General features: G+C 40.4%; 2 long non-coding RNA genes across 3 annotated transcripts in view; one reads left to right on the forward strand and one right to left on the reverse strand.

Annotated features, from left to right (window-relative positions):
* The window catches only part of LOC115608399, a 68,348-nt gene that overhangs the window by 43,714 nt on the left and 4,586 nt on the right, over positions 1 to 20,048 (reverse strand). The gene's annotated exons all lie outside the window — the stretch shown is intronic.
* Positions 1 to 20,048, forward strand: part of LOC115608400 — a 35,844-nt gene that overhangs the window by 13,649 nt on the left and 2,147 nt on the right. Inside the window, exon 4 of the long non-coding RNA XR_003991529.1 lies at positions 3,690 to 3,798. This is a non-coding gene — a long non-coding RNA (uncharacterized LOC115608400). The remainder of the gene's footprint in view (positions 1 to 3,689; positions 3,799 to 20,048) is intronic.

The following is a 20,048-nucleotide window of genomic DNA, read 5'->3' on the forward strand; positions in this document are numbered from 1 at the left end:
TAGCCCCAAAGCAATATAAAAAATGTACCTACCCATTAATCATTGCCGGCTCCATAACTGTACAGGTAAAATAGCATGCGAAATGACAATTTGCCTGCCTACAAATGCTATCACCATAATTTTAACCCTAATAAGATGCTGGAAGAGTGCAGACCTCTTGCTTTTTTCTTAGAAAAGAGCTCTTGTAATCTGCGTTGGTTGCACTTTCCTACGTTGTAACAGTGTCTCCAAAGGCTTTGTAGCAGATGTACCTGAAAGGTATTCAGAAAGAACCTGAAGTTACTATTAATTTTGGAACAGAAAAAAATTGCTTTCCTTCCTGCCCATAAGTGAGCAGGAGATTTTGTCTCCTCCAGCCGCAAAGGTGGAGGACCTTGTCCTCCCTTACAGACCATGCTCACACACTGACATGGGGATCTGGTGGGTGCTGCTTCCCAACAGGCTCTCAATCATTACAGTGGAAGGAAAAAAATCACTGAGCCTATTTGATGTTATTGTTCTGTTTATGTGTATTTTTAATGGTTTGGAAAAGGAAACTAGAACATGCTGATTTTTATCTATATATCTGTTGTGAAAGGCAGAAGCAGTCATAAGAAGTGATATGAACTGTGATACTATGGATGAAAGAGTGTATCATAAATAGAGACTACAAAATTTTCTTTTTTTAATAAGTGAGCACTATAACTCTCCAAGTAAAGGCATTGTTTTGGGGATGGTGGTGGGAGGATTGGTAAACAAAGACTGAGAACTGATACCTTCCTCAAAGTACTGTACAAAACTCATTTTTTTCCTCCAGCTTTATGAAGAAAGAGAGGATTAGAACTGATTAGAAAAGAATAATTTGGGGGAAAAAAGCCCCAACTTTTAGATTCATTTTCTACAATAATTTTCCTCTTCTGCTCTTAAAATCACTAAGAGTTTCAAAGGGCACTGAAATCCTTCTATATTTTTAATACCCACATTCATGAAAATATTAGAAACTCATATTTTATTGCAAAAAGCAGATAGCCAGGGTCACCTAAAAATGACGCACAAGGTGCTTACTACCTCCATTCCTCCCTTAGCTGTTCAAGTCCTCTATGCATCTTCCTTCGCAAAAGGGTTATTCTCATTTTCCTCACAGTCAGGCCACGACACAGCAAATGTTCCACCAAGAACAAATAACCATGCACAGTGGTGGCTGTGGCTGATGCACAGGGCAATTTTGATACAAAAACATTTTTGTTACAGCATTAGATTTCTTATGCTAGCATAAACCTTTGTGTGGAGAACTTTATCTATCCTTAGTGTGATCGTGGTAAAGCAGGCATAAGCAAATTAACTGGCACAAGACAAATGTCAGTGAAGATAGCTTAAGAAATTTAAGCTGATCCAAAATGAAACATGCTCCCTTTGGACTTGCCTGCTGTAGGATATTTGTGTAGCAGATTTGCATCTTAATTTTAAAATGAAACTTAAATGTTATCTTCTATTTGATATTCCCTTTGTTTTGCCACGGGCTTTGGCAGGGGGCAGAGAAATGCCAAATGGTCATGACAATGCCTTGAACAGGCAATCAAAGAGTTTGCCATGCCAAGAGGGCTTTGGCCAGTGCACTGTCACTGCCATAGAATTACCTTTTACTATCTTTTGCACACATGGTGTTTTATCTGCCAGGAAACAGGGGAACCTGGTCACTGTCAGTGTGGTCCATAATAATAATAACAAAAGATATAAATCAGATGAACTTGATTTGACTTGCAAGGAAAGGGTTATAGTTTTGCTATAAAAGTTTATTCAAGCTGAGGCATTCTTCAAGATTACTCTGCAGTAAGGAGGTTTATATTATTTTATGCATCCGTACTATGAGGCTAGAAGTAAAGGCTAGACTATGGCTTTGCTCCCAGACCTCAGTATGAGTACTCAGCTGCAATAGAAGTAAAACAGAACACCTTTGGAAGCTCAGAGGAGGAGGATGTAAAAGAAGCTACTTTCTATAAGCTCACAACTGTAAACAGACTCAGATTTCTCCTTCTCTCTTCTTAATCATCTCACTGCTCTGACCGGAAAATTTGTGAACTACAGTGACATTTCAAATTCTTCTCTCTAGCCAACCCACCTGTCCAGGTCTTACTTCATCTTCTGCTCATATATTAACAACCAGTGGAGCACCCAGCTGCATGTCAGCTGCCCATGCACAGCATCTGATGCCACAGAACATCAGAGATGGTCCATGGGGCAGTTAAGTTACTGAAGTGGAATCACGAAGGGAGTTCTACACAAGGCAGCATGTTCCAGCTCCCGTGTTTGCTCATTCTATCCTGTCTATTTCTGCTAGAATAAAGTTTCTCTTTATTCAGGCAGCAGCATAAAATGCCTAGTGGTAAATAAAATCCTTCACAACCTGTGGGATGGCCACCACCATTACAAGGTACCTGAGGGACTGATCTGTCATAGTTTCAGTTAAAAAGGACAAAAACCTACCCTTCAGGTAATGATGTTATAAAGGATCACCCTTTGATGGACGTGGTTTGATGGATTAAGAGTTTTCTCCTCAGAGTTGTGCTGTTTAATGAATCTTTTCCTGTTTATCAAGAGCAGCAATGTTAGGTTGAGTGCTGTTAGCTGCTTTTACAGGCTCAGAAGTCAGAGAATGACATAAAACTTGATGCACTATACCACAGACGTTCTCCTCTCCCAGCATGCAAACTATTGAGCTATTAAAGACATAATGTGTTTTATTGTTCCTGTTGCCTTATTAAATGTGATGTGCTGAAATAGGTCTGAGCTTAAGTTCTCCCTGAGAACTCCAGATCTGGTTTCTTCTGGTTGCCTTCTGCCAGATAGGTTATTGAAGTTGTCAGTGGTGCCTCAGAAGGCAGGTCTGGTCCTTGCTTTCAGAAAGAACACTTACTTATGACAGCTGCCTTCTTACTCTGTAAAAAATCGTAAGTGAGAGGGTCTTGAAGCCTCCAGGAGCCTTGATCATGTGCAGGTGACTTCTGGGCAATGGGAACAGGAGCACTCTCTGTGCTGGATGGAATTTCCTTTTTCAGGAGCTGGCACTCCAGGCCTCCCAAAGATGACTGCAATGAAGTCCTTTTTTCCAGACTAAATAATCATGCTAATGTAAGCAGCTCTCTCAGAGGCTTGAATATTTTTAACAAGATTCTTTTGATTCAAATCAAGCAAGTCTCTTACCTCTCACTCTTCCAGAAGCACATAAAGGCTTGTGGGACTTCCAGGAAAGAGAAAGAGGAGAGACTGCTATTTCTCTCTCTCTCCCCCCGATCTCATTCACAAATGTCTTTACCATTTTCTGTGGGTTTGGATGAACCTTCCTGCAAGCTCATCAGTCTGAATGAAAGCCTCACCTGCCTCCATATGTGAAAGAGATGATCCTATGGACCTGAGCAAATTCTGGATCAAGCCTCATACATTTTAAGTGGCCAGTTCTTTGCCAACAAGCTCCACAAACTATATTTAATGTTTTTTCCTAGTCCATCAAGACTTCCTTGCAAAACGTTGGCTAGCACAGGAGCCTCTTGAGGAACTTCAGTCCTGCTAAAAGAAGGAGACTTGCGATAGTGGATATTAGGTTTTAGTTTTGATCTAATGACATTTCAGGATCTTCCTCAGTAGTGGAAGTTAAAAGTGCACTTCTAGCTGGTAAAGACTCAGAGATGCCCATTCTAATCTATTTCTTCTAGGATCATCTGTGGATGCAACTCTCAGATTTCATCAGAAGGACCTTTCTGACTGAGCCTCTGCATTCTGTGAAGTGAGAGACACAGTGCACCTAGATATGCCCTTCCTCAGGTGAGCTATGGAGTAGAGCCACTGGCCACTGTGGGCACTAATTAAGCAAACGATCCCTCACTAGCAAAGCATTTTAAAAGTCCTCAAAGTCTGCCAACTGCTGTAGTGCCCAGCATCCTAATGGGAATTGAGTATGAACTGGTAGGTTGGATATAAAAGGTGTGTGTAACCATCTTGGTAGCTGATAACCTAAGTATTGCACGTAGTCACAGGACTAAAGCTTTATTCTTAAATGTTGGAAGTATAAACTGTGTTCTTACCTTCTCAAATTCCTTAAGCATTGTCAAGCACCGATTTGTTTTTCCACACCTCTATTGATAATGTGGTTACGTACCTGCTGCACTGCAGCAAAAGGTAAAGCAATTATCATCTATTGTTTATCCTTCTGTTTTGGAGTACTGCTGAAGTTCAATTGAAGGATAATCTAAATGCATGAAAGACACTACTGACATACAAAATCTTGCTATTACTTTCAGGACAGAAGAAGGACAAAAGACAAGATAGTATATCATTTGTTAAACACTCTGGCTTCCATGAAACCTTAAAAGCTTATTTTCATAACTAGAATTTCTGGCAAGCCATTCCTTATGTCCATGCTGCTTTGCAGTTTTGCTTGCATCCCTATATGTTTGCCTCTGCAGTACCCAGAAGAGGCGAGTCTGCGCTAACTATGCAAATTTCATCTTTTGCCTTATCATCAAAACAAAAACAAATGATAAAGAGCCCTTTCGACTCTCTATCCCCAGTAGATGCTAAGCAGCATTTCTATGTATTTTGAGTGATGTTACTGCTGATGCTTGGTTTCAGAAGATGAATGCTCACCAATACACAAGATTCAATTAACATTCTTTTATGACTGCATCCATATTATTCTTAACGAGCATAATCCTTGGTGAGAGTGAATATTTACCTTGTGGCATTAAATCCACAGTTTTCTACCACAGCCATTAATGATCATATAGCAAATGATCACCCCAACACCCTGGCTCCATTCCAGTTCAAGTAATTATATTCTGCCTCTCCTAATTTCCTTTTGAGAGTAATTGGACCTGGTAAGAGTCTTCACTTGTTATCCTAAACTGCTCTACAGCCTGACCACATCTCAAAGCTTCAAGCACTTAATCACAGCTCCCAACAGGTGAAATATTGATAGATGATCTCCCTGCTCACCCCATCTTTTTATCCCATATAAATCCACTAATTATTGTAACACCAAATTAAGGCATCTACCAAATTCAGTACAGTAGGTACTGTAGACTAAACCATCTGTACATTGCTAGCTGCCTAGAAAAATAAGTCAGGAGCTTAAATTATCTTAGAAACTTATGAACTCATTGATGTTAGGAAGCTGATGATATGAAACTGCTGTACCTCTTATGCACCTCTGACTGTCTAAATTATCAAGCCATTAGGCAGAGCAGGAGCAGATCAGTAGGACAGTGCAACTGGCTGTGAGGGCTCTACATCTACAGTGCATGTGATCTAGCATTTTACTTCAGATTGTATTTTGATTTACTGGTCTGGACATCCCAAATTCATGTGGTTTAAATGTATCCTACAGATCTCTCTTTCCCTGCTAGGCATTGAAGCACCACTGGTGTGCACCTGAAGCAGAACTTCTGGTTTAGTTTCCTCCAAAAGAAATACGATTCCTATGCATGAAAACAGCAAGTCAAACCAGAGCAGGATAAATGGGGGTGATGGAGAGATTTGCTGCCAAGTTGCTCTACTGTTCTGGATGTTAACACAACTGCAGATCCACTATACACTGAAATGGATTGTCATCTATTCAAGGGCTATTAAGGGACAACAGACCTTAACAGAGGACTGTTTTCTGACCAACAATGAGACCAGACAATAATGAGGAAACATGTAACTGACTCATAATGTTCAAAAGGAAGTTTTTGGGGAGGAGAGAGGAAAAGACAAGTATGCTTCAGTAGCCTGGTGAGGGTGAGGTCTTCAGGAAAAAGACTCTTGAGCTGTAAGGAAACTGCTCCACATGGCAGAGAACCTGAGACAGACAAAACATGTAGGGTTTATTTGATATGTGCAGGTTTATTTTTGAGTTATTCCAGAGAGACCAAGCAAAGAAGCAGTGTTATTGCCCATTTATACTGCAAAGCAGTTAGAACATGGAAGAGTTCTCAGCATGGCAGGAACTGCCACAACTGTGACAGCGGATGGAGGGCTCCAGAATCACTCTATGGGGTACCTCATAAACACAAACCATTGCTTCACAGTAATATAAAAAATCTTTAGCATCAAGAGGAAGCAATGAGAAAATGTTTCTTTTATTTCTGATTTAGTCGAATTCCAGATCACAATCTACTTTTAAGTTATTTCAGCATAAAATAATTCTGAAAATGATTAATTTTAGCAAACTTCCACCAGAAAGGAAAAGGAAAGCAAAGAGAGGGTGTTACCACTTTGTTTTTTCTCTCTGTGAAGTTATTGTTGTGGGGGGAAAAAAACCAACACAATCATCTTTAGTTGAGGGGTTTTGCTTTTTCCCCCCGACCCCCAGAGAAAGAAATATGCCTATTCAGTGAGATTGATCCAGTCTGGCTTTTAGTGGAAATGTTTCCTAGTAGTACTCAGCATGCACCATATACCCCAGGAATTTATTACATGATGTGAAAGTCAGTCTCTCAGAAAATAAATAGCTTGGAGCCAGCAGTAGCCAAAGCTGAGGTGTCCTAAGCCAAGCATTAATCTGGAAGGAAAAGATAACTAGCTGGAGATTCAAGAGCTGTGTTGCAGAGATGTGTGTGGTTCCTAGAGAAGAGTATACTCAAGTTCTTGTTAAATACACCATTTAGCACCTGCTGCTCTCCAGTCACATTCTTTCACTTCACTGTTCATATTTACTTGCCTTTTTCTGCCTTCCGATCTTTGCCACAGCTTTATAATTTTCAGTTCGTTTCACTAACATTAAGTGCAAACAGCATGCGATCAAGTAAGACGGGTTCAGGAAAATGACAAGGAACATGGTGACCTAGGCCAGGAGTTACCTTGAGGAGCCAAGGAAGATTTGAACTATTTCAGTCATTGTCTTCTCTATACCCCTATGGTGCCCCACACTGAAGGCCATGAGAATGAGCTGAGGCCTTTCTCTGTTACCATACTACCAGATAGGAAACATCTTCCCTGCCTGGGGACATGGGACTGGAAGGGGACACCCAAGTCATCCAAAGTGAACCCTACAATGATGTGGGAAATATCCAATGACAGGAAGTTCCTCAGAATGGCGACTCCATATCCTCAGCCAAGGAAATGGTTCCTAATGCTCCCCAGGAAAAATAAGACCTCTAGTTAAAAAAACAAAACCCAAACCAAGCCTATTTATGATGTATCACAAACAGACAAGAGGGAGGTCAGAGGTACCATGAATACGCTTTGCCACCGCAGTAGCAGAAGACCTACTGAATAAAACTTCCTAACTATTATAGACAGCAACTGTGTCCAGTGTTCTCGAAAAAAAGCAAAGGAAAAGCCAGTTTTAAATGGAAGAAAAATTTCTCCTTACCCAGAAAACAGGTGACCAGTTTAATTCTGAGGATGTCAGAAGGACACATTGGCCAGGTACCTTAAAGACAGTAATGCCAGCCATGTCTTAGGCCAACCGACTTCTCTTCTGATCCAAACACATCTGCTAGGAGAGAAGGGCAAGGGCAAGCTATCCCATGTGGTATGAAATAACCTGTCCCTCGCCTCAAGAAAGGGAGGGTGAAATATTGTAACTATATAACAAAATGGTGCTCCATCTGCCTGTCTTTTGTCCTGCAGCACAAGGTCTGTTGCCATTATTCCATCAAAATTAGAAAACAAAGGTCTAGGTGCCAGTAGCATTAAAAATATACTTCTATCACAAATTACAGGTTGCAGATAGATAACCATGGGAAGTGGCTGCAGTGCTTATTAAGGGTCTTTAGCTCAACCAACTGTAGCTGCCTGTTATCCTGTAAGAGCTGTTGAAGTCCTTTTCGTATTTGCAGGCTTTCAGAAACAAAACTGTGCCCTGCACTTGGGGATCAGCCGCAGGCCGGAGCTGCTTGTTCATGGCATGTAACCCTCTGCAGGGTGGTGGGGTTTGTGACCGGCCTTCTCGTTACCCCTCTGAGCAGGGTTCAAGCTGTTGCCAAATTGCCACATTTCTTCCAAAAGATAAGGATGAACACACAATGGTGTACATGCTGCTTTATAAATCCCACATTGATTATTTTAATGACCGTGGGCCCTTCTGGGTACCCCATAGGGGGTACAGAACATCACAGATGTGGCAGGAGCCCAGCAGCTGACTAAATACAGTCCAGAGGGACCCACTTATTCATGGATAGATGCATAAGCTAACAACAGATACCGCATCATCCATGCCATCACAAGTTGTAACTATGAGGACTCAACATAAACCCCTGCAGTATTCAGCCATAATTCCCAGTCAATGGGAACTGTCCCGATTAAACTGAGAGTGCAGCTGATTGAGTATTTGAAACTCCACTCAAAAGTAAATATTGACATGGTTTAAAGGGATTAACTTAGATGACTGGATTCTTGTTAAAAACTTTTTGAGATAAAAAAGAGCCTTTTACAAAGTCTTCACAGTGTTATTTCCTGTGACAAAATGAAAAAAGAGGAAAACTAGCTCTAAAACAATATGAAAATCTCATGTACCTAAATACTTACCTTTAAATGACCAACTCTTAAAATAATAGCTCTCATTAAACCACATATCAAGTAGCTCTCTGTGTGACTTATTAATGGACAGTAGATGATGTCACACTGGCAGCAAAGAGGTAAATAGATTAAATTTCCCAAACCATTTTTTTTAGTGTTAGTGACATGAAGTTGTCTGTCCTGACTTTTACTTGCTTAGCTACTTTTATTCCTGCTAAGTGCAGATTATGCATTTTGCTTCTCCGCATCAGTCATCCCATTGTACAATGGGAATAAAACCTGTAATATCGGCCGCAGTTTTAGAGGGAGGGAGGGAGGGAGGGAGGGAGGGAGGAGTGGGTGGGTGGGTGGGTGGGTGGGTGGATGGATGGATGGATGGATGGATGGATGGATCAGGGTCTGGCTGCATGTTCCCATTCTCCAGTGGGAAGACCAAGTTGCCATCCCAGAGCCCATGACTCAGCCAAAACCAGGTGGTGGCTCTCCCCTGGCTGTGCGGTGGGATAACCCCAGTGGCAGCTTATCTCTCCATGCTTATCTCCCACTGGAGCTGGAGCCTGCTGTTTCCCCACAGCCATCTGCGCATGACAGCGGTATCAGCTTCGCCTAGGCAATGCGATAGCCATAGCTGGGGAGAAAGAATGTCCCTTCCACTGCCTCACCACAGAGGCAGCCAGGCAGAGCCAGGGCAAAGTCGGCCTGGCCAGCTTCAGATGCATATGCAACCAACCGTAGCACGCTCTGGCTGCTGGGGCTGGGGAAGAGGCCTGGGCTGTTAAAGAAAGTGGAGATAATAATAGATACATATCGATATTATGAAAGTCTTTGAAATCAAAACAACCTCAAAAGAAGCTCCCAGTTCTCTCTCTGCAAAAATCCTGGAATTAAATCTTTGGCTTAGTAAACTGATTCTTTTAGCAAAGCAAATTTAAAAATGCCACAGTGATGAACAACGTAATAAAAAAAGCCATCATATTATTCTTGAATGAGATTTAATAAAAATCAAATAAAAGCAATTATCTGAATTTTCAAAAGGATCACCTCTTCCTTCCCTAAGGTACGGAAGAGAATGAATTCAGGAAATCATTAGAATCAGAAACTGGCACTGCACAACAGAGCCACTGTTTGCTGTACAAAGACAAACAGAAATCTCCTTCCAGACTAACAGGCTCCTTGCTAAAGCTGTTGGAGTGGAAATTCCACCTATAGGTGAAGAAGGGTAATTAAAGAGGCACAAGAATTTCTTTGTAGTAGGGCTGGCTTTTCTACTCCAGAGCAGGCTTTGGCTTTTCAAGTATTCGTATTCTTCTTTATTCATACAGAAAGAAATTGGACGTATCACAATAACCAGAGCTGCCCACAGACCTCAGTAAGCAGGTACCTGTGAATTAACACCCATCAACACATAGCACATAGCACTTTTTGCTCTCACTAACTCCTGTGTAAATCTGGAGGGCCTGATTTATCATTTCCTTCCACCTCCTGTTTAGGTTGACAGAGAGCATACATGTTTCAGTTGGAAAATGCACTTCAAGTGAAATCCAAATCTTCTATGAGAATGTGTTGATTTCAATGACATTTTCAAACGCAGAGAGCAGAAATGCATTATTTCAACAGTCTAATTTATTTTGATAACAGGAAACCTTTTCATGCTGGCTCATTTCAATTGCTTTTGTTTCCAATGTTATGGTATACTAAGTATTGCAATATTGATGTTACTGTTTAATATTTTGATGACAGCATGGTTTTTCAAATTTTCACAAGAAATCTTCAATGTGCCATAGTTCTTTTTTCTTCAGATTCTGAATTAAAACAAATTCTGAAGTAGAAATCTTAGTATCAAACTAAGATGTATAGCTAGGTTAGGCAGGCAGACTCAGAGCAACTCCACTGACTTCAGAGGAGTAGCTTTAGCTTGCGGCATTGTTCCCAGAGAGCAGAAGTATGTCTTGTGCCTTATCAAGCATTTGTGGATGGGAATAGACTATATAGAAGGGAAAGATCTTACTCCATTTAACTGATATTAATAAATGCTCTGACCTCTGCAGAAGGAAGGCTGAGGTTGAATGCCACATTTTCACTGTGGCTGTCTCATAGCTTTGCTGTACTCTTCGCCAAATCATTTAAGGCTTGATTCAGTCTTGCAGAACTGGGTCCTTACACATCTCATATAATACAATCACTTTTTCTGCAAGTCTGAATCTTGCTCTGAAGTCAAATTCTCCATGGCTGATCTTTGGCAGCCCAGCAATTAGCAGAGTGGACACTAATTTAAAACATACCAACAAGTTTTACTTGACCTCAGTCAAAACAATTTAAAAAGAAAACATAACAATGGAAAAATAAGACCGAAAGAGCTAGACAGACAGAGAAAAGAGCCTCTGATCCTAATCTTGCAACAACTTGTATGTAAATGGTGCCTCAGGGAAGCCAGTGGACTGCGCGAGTTTCCCAGTTGAGCATTTTGTAGAATTTGGGCCTTAACTTCATGTCACAAAGTGGAGAAAAAACACTGAAATGGAGGGAGGTTTCATTCTGCTCCCATTGATGCCCTGTGGGATTCAGTGTTCAGCTTCCCTGAAAAGAAAGCAACAGCCTTCTTATTACATATGTTTTATAATACTTGAAATATAAGTACTGTTGGGCCAGACTGCCAGATTTTTTGGCATACTTTTTCTCCAGAGAAATAGCTATGTTCTTCAGTAGTCTCAACAGTAAAAAGACTGAGAAATGCAGGCTCTTCAAATTAAAACAGGAAAAATAATCTCACTACGAGTGTCTAAATATTACATGAATTACACAAATTCAGCTCTGGCAAGCTGTGTCTTCCACATATCTATAAAATAACAAAAAGATTGTTCATATATTTGAAAATATCAGAGTCACTTCCCTCCACCCTTTCCTCCAGAACAATTTAAACCAAGATAGGATGGATGTTTAATATTAGGCTAAGAGATTTTTTATCACTTTTTTTCTTTTTTTTCCATCTCTATCATTCGAGAAGCCAGTTGTTCTGCTTGTCTCTTCCCCACACTGTGGAGCCAGACAAAGTCTCCCCCCTTCAGTCCCCAAGGACTGATTCTAAAATACCATACAAGGAGGCAACACAGGGGAGAGTATGGGCTGCATTACCACAAATTGCCCATAACTGGGACTTCTCTCACCTGTGAAAATAATAGAGCAGTACAGGCAGCATGAGAATTCATACCTTCTCCTCACTAAGATTTCTTTTAGCAAAGGTGCCTCATGATTTCAGGACTTTGATGAGGGTACCTTGTACTCCATCGATCTAATCTTCAAGTCCTACCAAGCCAGTGTAGGTTGCCCAGAGAGGTTGTAGAGTCTCCTTCCCTGAAGATATTAAAGAATACCTCTTGCTCTGCTCTTGGTCAGAATCCTGAGTAATGTGGTCTAGCTGACGCTGCTTGCGCAGGGAGGTTGAACTATATGGCCTCCGGTGGTCCTTCCAACCTCAACCATTTTGTGAGTCTGTGATAATGTTGGAGGTGTCACTGGTAACCTCTGCGCTCCCCATTGCATGAGATTATGCAGTCTGAACAGAAATAATTTTAGTTGCTAGCTTCCATCTACAAGTTTTATTCAGTGTATAAACAAAACCCGATAGTAGTAGCCATACGATATATGCTATATAGGCTTCCAGATGGGTTTGGGGAAATTCCAGGTTTTTAAAGGTGAAGTGTATGTAGTAATAAGAGGTCTAAAAGCCACTTCTATATATTGGGACTATTTTGGCCCCAACCGATCAGATAGAGTCTAACTAACTGCTGCATGCCGGGTGCCAAAGAAAAGAAAAATTTCCAGAAAGGAAATATGGAAAAGTAGCACTCGTAAAAAGAATTTCATCAAAAGTCAGGAAGACATTAGTTCAAGTCAAACTTACTGCATGAGCCTCTGTCTGAAACAAAACACTCACCAAAAATGTGGAATCATTAACAATAACAGGAAATCAAATGGCTGCTGTTTCAGCATGCACACTAGAAAAATGTGTATGTATAGAGATTAAATAAAATAAAACCCCACAGCTAAATAAATGGCTTAAATCATTACTTTTCTGCTTTTACATTTTCAAGGGCAAGAGAAAGTGGAGCAGTGTAATTCTGCTTGGAACGATAGCATTATTATTCTTTAAAAGAACAAGCACAGCAAACAAACAACTGTTAGTAGGCTTCCCTTTGTAGCCGTATATTGTGATACAGCACCTAGGAAATACCTGCCCAGCTTTGGCTCACACTAGGCATGGATTTACAAGGGTGGGCCTGTGCTGCAAAGGGAAAGTTCCAAAGGCAGCTTGTAGCAGGTTAGTAAGGATGACATGCTCAGGTGGTTTACGTTCCATTTAAATGATGATGACTCAACATGGGGATTTAAAATATGCAGACACTGTTGCCGACTTGTTGGAACAAGGCACTTAACAATGCAGTTTCCCTGTCAGGAACAGGTTCAGGTACAGGTTCTGATCATGCATCTGCCATTGATTTTTTAGTAAATCACGATGCTCAGATTTGCAAGAATATCTTCTGTTGTTGGGTGTTCGGGTTGCAAACACCTGGTAATGGATACCTCTACTGCAGGCAGGCTTGAAACAGCCACAGTTCATATATTCCAACAGTCCCTACTGAATAACCTGCTGTGTCAGCATTTCTTGTGCAAGAATCTCAGAGCAACCAGTTTATTTCACAACCACAATCTGTGATATTCATTGATATGCATACATTTGTATTTACTCAGATCTACTTGTATTTAATAACATTTATTCATATTTTTCATGCAGGCCAAAAGAATAGCACAGATGTTTAATTTCTAAATAAACTGTTTGCTACCTGCAGATATTTTCATGTCCAAGGTATCTGTATGAGACACTGTGGACATGATATTCAACCAAGGTAACAGTGAAACTCTTCTTGCTAAGGAATGTGAATGTCAGCTGCACCTGCAAACTGCTTTTGCTAATCTGATTAACCAAAACTGTTGTCATAAATTCAGCACTGACCAGAGGGATGCTTCACAAACAAATGTATTTTTCTCTTTGTGCCCTGTAAATCTTCCCCAAACAGAGGTATTAGGTTTTTCTTGCCTATACGAATATATTTGGGCAGCATGTGAAGGAGCATCAGGTCCAAGAGACCTTGCTGGATTGCAGGCTTTCTCGGCTTGGGTAGTCCTGATGCTAGAAGCAAGTGTTTATCATACTAGTTGCCGCTAGACATAAACATCTGAAAGACCTTTGAGTCCTGCATTAACACAAGTTAAAGCTCTAACTTAGCCTCACAATGCTGCTATGCAACAAAGACAAGCTGAAATAAATTCTCTACAGACACACAGAAAATGTGCTCCAGCTGTAACCCAACTCGCCTTCTTTCTATTCATGCCCACAAATCACACATTCTATGGTTTTAGACATCCACCGTCCATTATCTGAAGAACAGATGAATTTACTGAAAAACTAAAGGAAATTAATACAACAGATCACTGGTTTAGCAATATTTCTTTTATCAGAAAGATTGCATTTCTGTGAAATCCTCTGTACTCCTACAAGATTCTCAATTAACCTGTTACTGCAAATTGAAAATTTTAAAATGACACCTTACCATCTTTAATCCCCATCAAGCATGAGTGTGGGCATTCTTAATAACACAGGACATAAAAACTTTGAAAATACGTCTATTTTTAGAAACAAAGTAGAAAACAGTCTGTCACAGCCAGCTTTGAACCCCACCATTTAAACGCTGGGTTGAAAACAATTTTGTACTAGATTTGATCAATTTTTATCATACAGCTTTAAAATTGAGAGTATATTCAAAACCACACTTTTTTTTAAAAAAAGGCACCTGAATCATACAAAGCTTGTTTAGAGCATCAGGAAAATGACACTATTTAAATCAACTGTAGTTCTAGTAATTTCTTTCCCTTATATTTTAAATAAATGCAGAAATATTTATTAGTCCTATTCTCAGAAGAAGAGGGTTGGACATTTTGGAGGAAGAAGGGGTTGTTTGTTTTAGCTTTGGTTTTGTTTGATTTGATTTTTCAGACAGAAAACAATTGGCAGATGGCACACTCAAAAATACATTTTAAAAGCAACAAAAGAAAAATTGAGTTTCTGACAACTCCTCCAGCCCAAGAAGTATTAAAGAGAGGACTAATTATTGCCCCAGCTGTGGCTGAATAGCCAATTTGAAACAGCTGTACTAAAAGCTTGCCTGAAATTAGCAGCTGGGTATACTGCATGGAGCCTTAGGGAAGGCTTTGGAGGCTTACAGTGTAGCTGTATGGGTATCTCAGGGTTGTGGGATATGGTTTTGTATCTTCTGATAACCCAGAGTGGCCTGCCTTCAATATGAAGTGGGGTTGGTGTTGTGCTGGGATGCAGCAAAGGTAGGTGCTATGAACATAGAGGTTTTTGACCTATGTATATAGGGTTAGGTTTATAAAAGTAAAAATGTGTGGTTATGAGCCCTATAAATCCATTCAAAGCTTTGCAGCAAATCCTGCGGAAGTTCTCTTTGGTGTCTTGATTTAAGCTGTGAGGTCTTGGCAGCTTAAAACTCTTGTGCTGGTTATCTGTTGAGGTGTCTATGAGTAAAGATGGGTAGCTGTGTATGATCAAGCAAGACTGTAGCTGTGCTGTGAGGGCCAACAAGCACACCCAAAGTCAAATAGGTGGTGGTAGTGTAAAGACTATTTTTGCATTAAGTACAAGCCAGGTTGATGCTCTCTGAGTAGTTTAAGTCTTATGAATACAAATACCTTTCAGTGACTAGAAAAACTAGTACTTGACTTAAGTGATTAAGTTCTCAAGCAATGCATTTTGAAAGGGAAAGCTTTTCTGTAGAAAATGCTTAGTAGTACTCTGAATTCATAGTACCTTATTTTATGTTGCTGTGCTTCTTGAACAGCCCCTTGTGCTTCTGGCATAAGGATAATAGGCTTGTTCTAGGGAGCTGCTCAGGTTTGCTGTTGGAGGTGATTAAAAACAGCTAAACAGCTGGACAATGTTGTCCCTGCTTGCTGTCTTGGTACAAGGAGATGTACACTGAGTGTTTCTAAAGCTGTCTTTCCTTCATATGCCTGAAGTCATTAAGGAGCAGTTAATTCCCCAAGACCCTAAAGCTCCATGGAGCACAGCAGCAAAGGCTCTGGTGAGCAGCTGCACTGTGGCATGCTCAGCCTTGGGCTGCAGCATGGGGCAGCAGGGAAGAACAGGCAGCTCCTGCCTGGTACTGGGGAAGTGCTTGCAGGAAGGTCTGGGTGCTCCCCACAGGAAACTTGCAAGTTTGCCTCTTAAGACTTGAGGGTGGGGGAATGGCTGAAGTCTAAGGGGGGGAGGGAGGGGTAGAAAAGAGGGGAAAAAACCAAGACAAAAGCAACTTAAGCCTCCAGCGTACGACTCCCGCGCTAAGGCAGCACACCGTGCTGGGAGCTCGATCCAAATCCAAGCAGTGCCGGCATATTGCCACTGACATATTCAGTGGAGTGTGATAAGGCCTCTGGGAGAGGGAGAAAACTGGTAATATTAGCAAGTGATCACTACAACAGCAAAAAGAGAGAACAAAATAATTTCTCCTCCTGTCTTTCACTGGCTAAATGGGAAAAGCTGCAACATTAAGTGAAGAAAGTGGGAAAAATACTTGATCTTTAGTTTTAACATACCATGTAAAACTCTGTGTTTTGGGTTTTCCTAGATTTTTTTTTAAGTCTGATAAGAGATTCTGAGAGAAACTGTGCCCAGGCATGACAGCTGTGTTTGATGATGTAGTGTCCTCTATCTACTTACTTATGTAAAAAATCTCTGCATTTTAAGAAGCATGTTCTTCTGAGCTTCCTCTTCCTCCCCTTTCCCGCTAGGTTAACATGACTGACACTTTTGCCATGACAAATCCATGAGTGCCTTAAAAATTTACCATGAAAACCCTGGAGCTTTAATTATTGTGCATTTACATAATTAGTGCAAATACATGCAATTACTATGTGTACCTACACAATTACCAGCTACAATGATGTACTAACAATCCTTATTAAACTTTAGTGGGGGAGGGATGCATTGATTGTAGGCACAAGCAATATCTGTAGTTCCGTCTTTCTTTTTCTTGCACTTATTTGAAATAGCCGTGAGTGTTTGGGGATGGGGGAGCTAACATGCAGTGACATACTAAAAGTAGGTCAATAGCTGTCCAAATTAGAGTTCCAGTGAGATGAAAATACAAGATAGACATTCCCAGCTATGTTTCCAGGATGTAGTAGCTTCTGCAGTTACTGCAACACTGTCAATTCTTGATTACCCATGGGTTAATCATCAAAATTGTGAGGTAACTGTGCTGTATCAGTATCTACATCCTCTATCACGTTTGTAGTTCAACTGAACAGAATTCCCAAATTCCTACCACATCTGCACTCCTCCTCCTCCAGTTACAAGTGTCTTCATGACATGGCCCTTAGCTGCCAAGTTTAGCTGAATGCCTGCTACTGGGGAAACCCAAGTGTTTCGAATTACTTAACTATATTATTTATTTATTCTAATTAATCTTTGAAGATGGGGGGGAAAGGAAGTTTCAGCTCATGAATGTTCTCTCTTGCAAAACATATGCTTCCTTTCTTTTAAAAAGTATTAAGATTAAAAATCTCAAGCATTAGGAAGCCTGCTAATTCAGTAGTTCTCCAGGCTCTTCTGTTGTCTAGGAATTTCAGTGGCCTTCTACTTCTCTTGGCTCACAGACAGTAAAATACAACAAATGGTGCATTAGGGACCGCACCTCTTCCTGTTGTCTTCAGTTTTGCACTTATTCTCCTATTCAGCTGTAAGGAATTTGTTGCCTGTGGTACTTTTGCAAGACAGCCTTATTACGAAATTCTTCACTGCTCCCTTCGCCCTACGTGGTCCCCCAGAATAAGAAGGAAAATTGTCTGCTGCTTTTTTGTTTGTTTTCTTTCCTACACTTCACAGATCACAGTTCAAGCATCTTGCACTTGCACATATGCCTGTGTAGAGCCACACGGAAGAGCCTGAGTTTGTTTTGGTTTTTACTTTTTAGAGAGTAGGAAACCATACTGTTAAAGCAGTGAAAAATTGAGAGGCTAATTGTTGCTGCTAAATGCAATAAAGAAATACTTTGGGCTCTCAGGCATATTTTATGACCAATATGGCAATTACTGAGTAAAATCCCATGCCCCAGAATGTTTATTTGTGTAAACAACTTCTGCTTATTTATTCGTATTTTTACGAATTTTTTTTTTTTTTTTATTTTTCCAAAATTATATTAACATCCCTTGTGGTACAAAATACAGTTGGTTAGGAAAAAGTAAAAAATGCTAAATGGGAGAACTTGTTGAGAATCTAGTCCTAAGTGTGTTTAAGGCTACATTTTATTTAGCATGATTAGCTGTGTTAGGAAGCATTATAATGTTCTGGCAAGCTTTGTCTGATATGAAGCAGTCCTCACTGTCCATACAATGACATCTTACTTCACTCTTGTTTGGTCTCCTTTAGCAGTGTCAAGCTGGCTAGTTTAGGCTAAAATCTCTCCCAGAAGTTCAGACCAGAGTTCAAACTAAGAGTTCTCCACTTGGTGCTGGTGTTATTTGTAATCTCTATCTCCTGACTGGGTTAGATAAAAGCTGAAGACAAGGGAAGAAACAGAAGGAGGATTTGAACTTCAACATTCATGTTCTACATATGGCTGCATTTGTTATTCTTTAAATCTCATTACCTTTCTCCATTAAAGATCATTGAGCCTAAAAAAAGACCTGCTTATTGTCAAAATCTGGCAGTAGGTAGTCAAGTGATAGAAAGACAGAGTAGTATCTACCATCTAGGAAACAGGACTCCACACCATGGACATCCCTGCTAATATACCAAGTGAAATGCTTTCAAGGTAGCTGTATGCATGTCTGGTTTTGCATAAGGTTGCTCAATTGCATTATTTGGAACAGATTAAAAATAAGGTCCTGATGTTTATGGTCATTCAAAATCTTTGGGTTTTTTTGTAAGAGCATGAGTTTGCACACAGCACTCTGGCCATTTTCCAGCTTTGCTAATTATATTTTGCCAGAATACATTCCTCTGAGTTTAAACTTGGATAAGGTTTTGTTTTCTTTTTCACTTTTGCTCTTGAAACTGTATGGTGTAGCTAGAAACGAGTTTAATAACAACAGCAGTGACTAAAGTCCCTATTTACAAATCTCAGTTGCAAAGTTTGGGAGTTATTTGCTTTATGGGCAAGGTTTGCACGAGTCAAGTGACTTTACCTCAGACCGAATTTTGATATGAGATTTCTCGAAGTTGAGACATACTTGGTTCTTGAATTTGGACTTTGGTTTTGTTCTGACGGGGGGCAGTGCCTTTATCTTCTTCAGAAGAAAAGACTGTATGCACTAATGTTTATGTCCCCAGAAAAGTGTACTTTCGGCACTGTATAAATAGCATGTTTACAATGCCGCATTTCCTCAGCTCACATATGTTAAGTCCCTTTTCGGTATGTTATAAGCACACGGCATGCCTTCTCTTCCTATCCTTTTGGCTCTTCTTTGTTTCTGTATTTAAGCTGTATCCTTGACTCTTGAAGGCATACATCCTGGATTTCAGTGCTATCTTCCTACATCATATGTTTAAGAACTTTATTCTTTTTGCCAAACTAAGCAAATTGCTTTGCATAATCCAGCATGGTGTGCACATGAAGGCCGAATACAATGCTGTAAACTACAGCTCTGATCTTTCTCAGAGTATATCCCATGATTAACTGAGCCGCAGATGAAAAGATGCCCAGTAGTTACACAAAGGTCAATAGTGACTTGGGTCTTGTGTTTGCAAGGCTAAAGACCTGGTGAGTGCCTGTGTTGCCATACTGTGGCACCCCAAAGAGCCCTTAGAAGAGTTTTAGACTTCTGAGTACACGGAACAGTTTGCAGAAGACTGGCATAAGTAGCAGCTTGGTTCAGAAAGACTGACTGTAAAAGGAGGTGTGAGTGTAAATTCCCATAAAAGACGAGATGTGTTTCTTTAGTGACAAAAAAAAAAAATGCCATGATGATGCTCCTTTCCTTCCCTGTTGCACTGAAGTTCCTCTGGAGGAATCCAGTCTCTCATTTTAGTCACAAATGACTATGTGACTTAGGCAGTATAGGTTGAGGAGGACCAAAGAGGGCTCGAATTTAAGCCAATATGCAAATGTTTTCAGGCCTCAAAAGGAAAAGGGAAGGGGAGAAGAAGAAGGGGGGGGGGGGGGGGGATAAAATAAAAATACCAAAAACCAAACCACCAGCCACTTCCCTCTTAACGTCTCATAATTGTTTTCAATTTGTTTTTCTCAGTAAATTTGTTTACTTTTTCCTCTAGGACTCCAGTTGCATAACTGCAAATTTCCTTAATGTCTTTGCATAGCAATTTCATCTCTAATTTAAGAATCCAAATAGACCCTGGTTTGGTGTTGTTTTTCAGCCCCCCCTCCCCCCATTAAGGAAAAGATAAAAATGGACATAGTCATCAATAAACTGTACCAGTTTCTCACTGTGCATAGTGAAACGTATACAGCCTGACTGCAGCCTCACTTAGTCCCACT

Source organism: Strigops habroptila, chromosome 5 (assembly GCF_004027225.2).
Source record: "Strigops habroptila isolate Jane chromosome 5, bStrHab1.2.pri, whole genome shotgun sequence".
In the NCBI taxonomy this organism is placed as follows: Eukaryota; Metazoa; Chordata; class Aves; order Psittaciformes; family Psittacidae; genus Strigops; species Strigops habroptila.